Below are 7206 nucleotides of genomic sequence, written 5' to 3'. Positions count from 1 at the left end.
TGGTTATTCTGTCCTTGGAGGCCACATTCTTGGTCTCAAATTGGCATGTCTTCATTAGGAGGAAGTTTGCAGAACTTCTTGATATATTATTGTCTTTCCGAATGGACTCTGAATAGGTCTTCAGAGAGCATTACAAGAGTACACAATTATTATGCACACTCTTCTTGAGGGTTAAGATCATCTGCCTTGCATATACTTAATAAAAATATGTCTCTGAAGTTGTTTAAGAAACTGTGGAGATAGGAAAGCGGCCCCTTGAATGCCCCAATGCTGTTCCCGGATTATTAGCAACTACCTGTACGTTATGATGCAGTGCGGGGCTGTTTGCTTAACTTTAATGATTATGTAAGGTTTATGGTTATTTTTATTGCTGCAACATATGAACTGTCATGGTGGCTGTAATTAGAGGGAAGCTAAAGTGCTACTGTTCCAGTCTTCTGGGAATGAGGAAAGCTACTTCCTCCTTATCAACTTTGCCTCTGAGCAAGAGTTGGGGATGGGGGAGGGGAGAATCCAACTGGATGAATAGTCACTGCGTCAAAACAGGTTGTGACAGAGAAAAACTGGAAACCTGTTAAAACTTTAGCCCAACAGTTCACACTTAACAGAGCTGCAAGGAAGCCATCTTCTGCCCCCTGTGTGGCCTACTCTCTGAAGGGCACTAGCTTTTCTCTAAGACAGTGTCAGTCACAGAGCCATGGTGGAGATGATCCACAGAGACTCTGCCTTCAGAGTGTTCTGTTGTTGTCTCAAGGCAGACATCCTCTGCATCCTTTGCTGCAGGCAAAAGACTGACTCAGACAGCTGTCCCTCAGCTACAGGAAGAAAAAGAAAAAGAAAAGAAAGAAAAGGACAGACGTTCTGAAAGAGATGGAGCAGACATGCAACCTCACTGCCAGCATTGAGATGCTTGCATGGCAAAACAGGAACTGGGGGACACAATCCTGAACCCAGAAGAGCTGAACATCCTGTGACAGGCAAGAAGGTAGGATCAGGACTTCTGCACCAAGAAGCGATGGGGCGTGTCCTTAGAAGCACTGTGACTAAGGAACAGGAATCCAGGGCTAACAGAGTAAGGCTTCCCTGTGTAAGACTTGCTAAAAAAAAAAAAAAAAAAAAAAAAGCAACAGCTTCTTTTCCACACACTTTGCCAAGTCATCAATCTTCTTCAGACAGAGGGATCCATGAATGTACAGAGGAACAAGGATGCACTTATACCTTCTTCTTCTTCTTCTTCTTCTTCTTCTTCTTCTTCTTCTTCTTCTTCTTCTTCTTCTTCTTCTTCTTCTTCTTCTTCTTCTCCTCCTCCTCCTCCTCCTCCTCCTCCTTTCTCTTTATCTTTCTATCCCCCTCTCCCTCTTTCTCTCTCTCTCAGTCCCATTCTTTCTCTTTCCAATCTTACTATATCTCTCCCGCTCACTCTGTAGCCCAGGCTAGCCTCAGACACATGGTTATTCTCTGGTATCAATCTCCCCAGTGCTAGCATTACAGATATGTACCCCCACAACCAACTCAGTATTCATCTTTGGTTCCAATGTACCCACAGCAATGCCTGTTATAAATAGGAGAAACAAAGGAGTGTGAATGAGTAAGAGACAGACAGACAGAGACAGACAGACACAGAGAGAGACGGAGACATGGAGACAGAGACAGAGAGAAGAGAAACAAAGACACAGACACAGAGAGGCAGATGAGAGAGAAAGAGGGAGAGAGAGAGAGAGAGAGAGAGAGAGAGAGAGAGAGAGAGAGAGAGAGAGAATAGCAAAGAGAAGCCAACAGGCTTAATGCAGGTCAATGGACACTGTATTAGTTACCTTCTCATCTCTGTGTTTTTAAGTACCTGGCAAGGGCAGTGTAAGGACACTTATTTTGACTCATGGTTTGAGTGCATAGCCATCACAACGAGGAGGCCCAGTGGCAGGAGCAGGAGGCAGTGATCACATTGGATCCATCAGGGAGCAGGGGGTGGATGCTGAGGCTAGCTCACTGTCTTCTAACTCAACCTGGGACCTCAGCTCACATCCTCCATAGGAACAATCTCAGAGACCCACCCAGAGGTAAGCTTCCATGGTAATTCTAATCCCATCAAGTTGACGGCCTTAGCCCTTGCAGTCTGTACCACTGTAAGCAGGCTGTTCTTAAGCCAGCCAGGCCGCCATTACTAACAAGTGGGTATGCTCTTTGGCATGCAAAATTTACTATTGGAGGGGTCTTTCCTAACAAACTACCCTAATGTGCAAATACCTTTATAATGGTGAAAAAAATTAAGCCCATGCTTCCAAAACTGTAAGGTCGGTGTTCATTGCTTCAAGGTTCTTGGCTTCTTACTCAGGAGTTGAAGTCCCTCATTGATTTGCAAAAATTCCAAGTAAACTTTATTTAAAGCAAGGCAATAGAAAATGTCAGAGGACACTACAGAGGAGCCATGAGCCCCAGGAGTGGAAATACTGAAGAGCCCCCATTATTGTTTGGAGTTTTCTTCTAAGGGGTTTCAGAGAAGGGGGTTATTATTATGACATCGTTCCCTGGTTTGATTGACAGACTAGGTCAAGCAATAATTTTCCTACTGTGCATGTCCCTTCCCATAATACACCCGATTTTAATTATATGCATGCCCAATTATGCATAGGCCTAACAAAGCAATTGAGGATTTTCCCAATACACTTACTTGAGGACACATATTTTCCTTACTGTAAATGCCCGAAACAGTTTAAGCTGGGTCATCCTTTCTATTTTTTGTACCCAGGTACACTGAGGATATATTTGAAAAGAAACTTTCTAAGTTTTATTTTTAGGAGTGGAAAAGTTTGTTCCGATGCCCAGAGGGAGTTGTAAGTATAACCCAATGCAAGTGCAGGTCTGAGGTTTCAAGGTACATTGGGAGAGGGGTGTGTGTGCATAGTCTAAGCAGGCAAAGGAGCCAGTAGTCATCCACATATACTGTTGGGGGTGAGGGTGCGCATAAACCGATTTTTGTCAAGTCCCAGACTGCCGACTAATCCTGGGGTCTTCATGTCTCAGTCCAAGAAATAAGAAGACTGAGGCAGAAGGATTGAGAGAGTTTAAGACAAGCCTGGAGCACATAAGTAATTCAAGGCAAAGCCTGAATGCCAAAAACTAGAGAGATGAAGCAATAGAATTAACCTAAGTGATCAAATATTTGTATACACACAGAATACACTACAACTAATCAAATAATTTTTACAAAACTATAACATGGAGGAAGACATTTTATAGGTAAAATAGTATGTAAAACTTGTTAACACAGCATTTCAAATACACATTTGAAAAAAAACTCCTATGAAATAAAGCTACACCAATCTCAGGATTGTGCTATAATTCCATGGAGACATAGACATCTCTTTCCTCCCCCAAATTGTCTATATTTTTCAAACTCTTTCTATGCACCATTGGTCTTACTGGTAAAAGAGCTCTTGGCACAATCTTTCTCAGTCACCCCCAGTGCTGCTATCCATAGGTCCGATTGTTCTCAGGACCAACCAGTCTTAGCCCCTTTGTGACTTCTGCCTACAGAAAAGCATCCCTTGAAAATGGGGTGACTCTAAGGCATGGGGTCGAGCTAAGCTCTCTATAGTTGTCCCTGGCCTTTGGGGCTGAATTCTATTTTGCTAAAAACAAGTTACTCCATTTGTGTCAAACTTGTGCCTTGGGTCCTCTCTGGTACCATTATCTACCACCAATCTGCATCCTCCCGGTACTGAATCCTTCCACGACCGTCTACTCTGAGTGCTGCCTGCTCTGAGAAGTTGGGAACAGCTTTTTACCTCTCCTGGCCTAGTGATTCTTGGTGCAGAGTTATCTACCAGTGTTCCCAAAGGTCCTCTGGCCAATTACTTGTGCTCAACGCTGCAGGGCCCTCTTTGGTCATCTTTGCAAGAAGCCGAGGGACAGGAGCACCTGAGCCTAGGGAAGCAGTTGGCAGATTGAGCTCGTGAACCGATCATAAGCTCTAATTAAAGTTGGGGGGTGGGGTTCTGTGGGAGAACACAGAGCCCGGGATCAAAAATAAATAGACAGGAGAAAGTGAGCCGCACTGACCTAGAGGGGCAGCCTTCTGAAAGAATGAGCCCTGCCATAAACTTCTGGCTGACACCCTGGGGATCTGGGCTGTACTTGAGGCCTGGAAGCAAGATCCTAAGTTTTGGAGTCCTAAAATGTGGCCTGGGAGTCTTGGTTCCTTTTCTAGACAGCTGAGTATGGTATCTGCTTGGCTCCCTTCGAAGTGGGGTAGGACGGGGTATATGACAGCACTGTCAGCTGTGCCTGCACACAGTTGGGACATGGAACATGTGGCTAGAAGCTTCATCCCAGAGCCATGCTTCTCGGACCCCACATTGTTGATCAGCTTAAACCTTGTCATGAGAACTTCCTGGACCTCACTTTCTGCAGGATAATGATAAGATCTGTTTAGCACCAATGAAGCTGACAAACCTGCAAGGTTATTGGACCACTGCGTGCCACACATAGAGCATTACCATGTGGCCTAGTATAGTGCTTACAGATGTAAAGAACACCACACCGCGATGTTCCCTGACCTCAGACCTTACTGACTTGCCCATCAGCTCAGAAGTAGCACATCTCTGTGCTTCTCTCATGCTTCCTCCTGGCCCCATGTGTAGTTTTTTTTTATTTGACTCACTTCTGAACCACCTTCTTTCGAGATGAGGCCTGTGGCTCAGTAACCAACACCTGGAGCTGCCTGACCTGGATCTCATCTCCCATTTCCCTTTGCTTCATGGGGCAAAGATGGGGGTTCATGAACTTCTGCACCAAGCTAGCTGCAGCCTCAGCCCTCGTGGGCTCCTCTCCAGACACTGACAAGGCCATACTAGCAACAGAAAGTCCTGGGTCCCAGTTCCTCTACACACACAGTTGCCCCACCTGAACCCCATGGCTGCAGTTGTAATGTCACATGAGGCTTGCAGCTGAGTCCACGAGGCCATCCCACTCTCAGATGATAGAAGAGCATAGCTGCTTCCTAGTTCCTCCTCCACTTTGTCATCTAAGAAGAAGATGTTCTTTGCATCACCATGAGGCCTGCACACCTCATTCTACCATGTATGTAAGTGTTGATCCAGGTAAAGCATGGAATCAAAGGATACACAGACCCCATCCTGAAGGTGAGCATGGAAAGACCATGACCTTTTCTATTAGGAGATGCTGAAGCTTTCCTTGGAATCCCATATTTTCAATGGCTTTTTTACTCCCCCAAGCATCATGTATAACATAATGAACATGTCAATCAAAGATCCCAGAAACTGAAGCTCCTTCGTCAGATAAGGAAACTGGCTTCAAAATGTCTTAGTTAGTTTGCCATTGCTATGATGAAACATCATGACCAGAAGCAATTGGGGGAGGAGATAATTTATTTGGCTTAAGCTTCCACATCCATAGTCCATCACTGAAGGAAGTACGGAACCTGGAGGTAGGAACTGATGCAGAGGCCCTGGAAGGGCACTGCTTACGAGCTTCCTCCTTATAGCTTGCTCAACCTACTTATAGAGCCCAGGACCACCAACCTAGGGATGACCCCACCCACAGTGGGCTGGGCCCTCCCACATCAATCACTAATTTAAAAAATGCTCTATGGGTTTGCCTACAACCCAATCCTACAGAGGCATTTTCTCAGTTAGGGTTCCCTCTGCTCAGATGACGCCAGCCTGTGTGAAGTTGACATAAAAGTAGCCAGTACACACGGTGATAAGGAATTTGCCCAGGATCAACATACCTAAAACTGAGATTCTCACACCCATTTTTCTTCTCATTACAAATTATCATACAATGATCAAAGGAGGTTTGGAGTTATTCAGAACCAAATCCAAGGAATATAAAAACCTGCTAGTGTCATTTGGCCACTTTGGCTAAAGTTTGGTATCTAAATGCTGATTAGGGCATGGGAAATGACCTTTGGAATTCACCTCACCACTTACCCCCACTCCCATCACTAAGCTAAAATAATTAAGAACTGTGTGGCTTTTCTGCCAGCTCTGCAGACACACCCATTCTCCTCTGCACAGAATCATCTGAGTTTCCTTAGAATTGAATTCTTTGTTCTACCAACTGTACAAAACCTAGATAACAGGTTTTTTCTCAATGTTCTAATTGAAATCCCCATGTCTTTTGTGAAGCTCATTCGTCTCAAGGAGTCTGACAGAAATGAGCCGGCAGGGGGAACATACAATACATACAGAGACTCATAAAGGCTTTGTGTGGCCATCATCAGTCAGAGTTACTGTCCTCATTGCTGTGACCTAATACATGACAACTTAATGGAGGATGAGTTCATCACGGCTTACAACTTAAGGACGAGTTCTGACTGCCATGTTGGAGAAAACATAGTGATAGGAACATGAGATGTCTCATCATATCCCATTAGCAGTCAAGAATCAGAAAACAGACAGGAAGTAGAGCCAGGCTATTAAATCTCACAATTCCTCCCAACTTCCTCCAGTGTAACTCTGTCTCCTTTCGGCTCCACAACCTTCCATGTCTGTGTCACTAGCTGAGAACCAAATGTTCAAACACATAAGCCTGTGGAAATGATGTTTCCCATTCTCTCTACAACAACTTGGATGGGGGGGTATCCTGGTATGCGTGCATCATCTACCAAGATCTCATAGAAGAAAAGTCACCTTGAATCTACTCAGTGTTAGTATAAGAACCAGGTGGTCAGCAGAGGGCCCTGCCCTGAAAAAGAAAGAGAAGAGAAGATGTAACTATTACAGCAATTCTCCTGGTTATCAATGTACCTCAAAAGGCCGGAAGCCATTTACCTGTAGTCTGGCCTTATGTAAGAAGTGTTCCATGTGAACTTTGCCTTGCCTTTGTGCCTGTGATGGTTATCAAACAGGAGCAAAATGCATCCCATCATTAGTGTGAAGGTGTAGTCACTGGCTTAGTTTAGCACAACCATCAGCAAGTGTGCTGCTTACTGGCCTTTGAGTCAAGTTTGTAGAAACTGACTTCTATTTCAAAGACAACTTGGTCTTTTATTGGTTTAGCCTGTGGCCAAGCAATGAGTTGTCTGGGCAAGAAAACTAAACCCCTTAGTCTTCAATCAGAAGACTGGAAGTTGAACATGACCTCATCGCCTCTCATAAAAATCCGTTTCTCCTATTACAAAGAAACTGATAACCGTTTCGGGGTGGCGCTAATGGAAGGCATTGCCCAAGATGATTTCATTTG

The sequence above is a fragment of the Mus pahari genome, chromosome 8 (assembly GCF_900095145.1).
Source record: "Mus pahari chromosome 8, PAHARI_EIJ_v1.1, whole genome shotgun sequence".
Taxonomy (NCBI): domain Eukaryota; kingdom Metazoa; phylum Chordata; class Mammalia; order Rodentia; family Muridae; genus Mus; species Mus pahari.
This window is presented reverse-complemented; position numbering follows the sequence as displayed.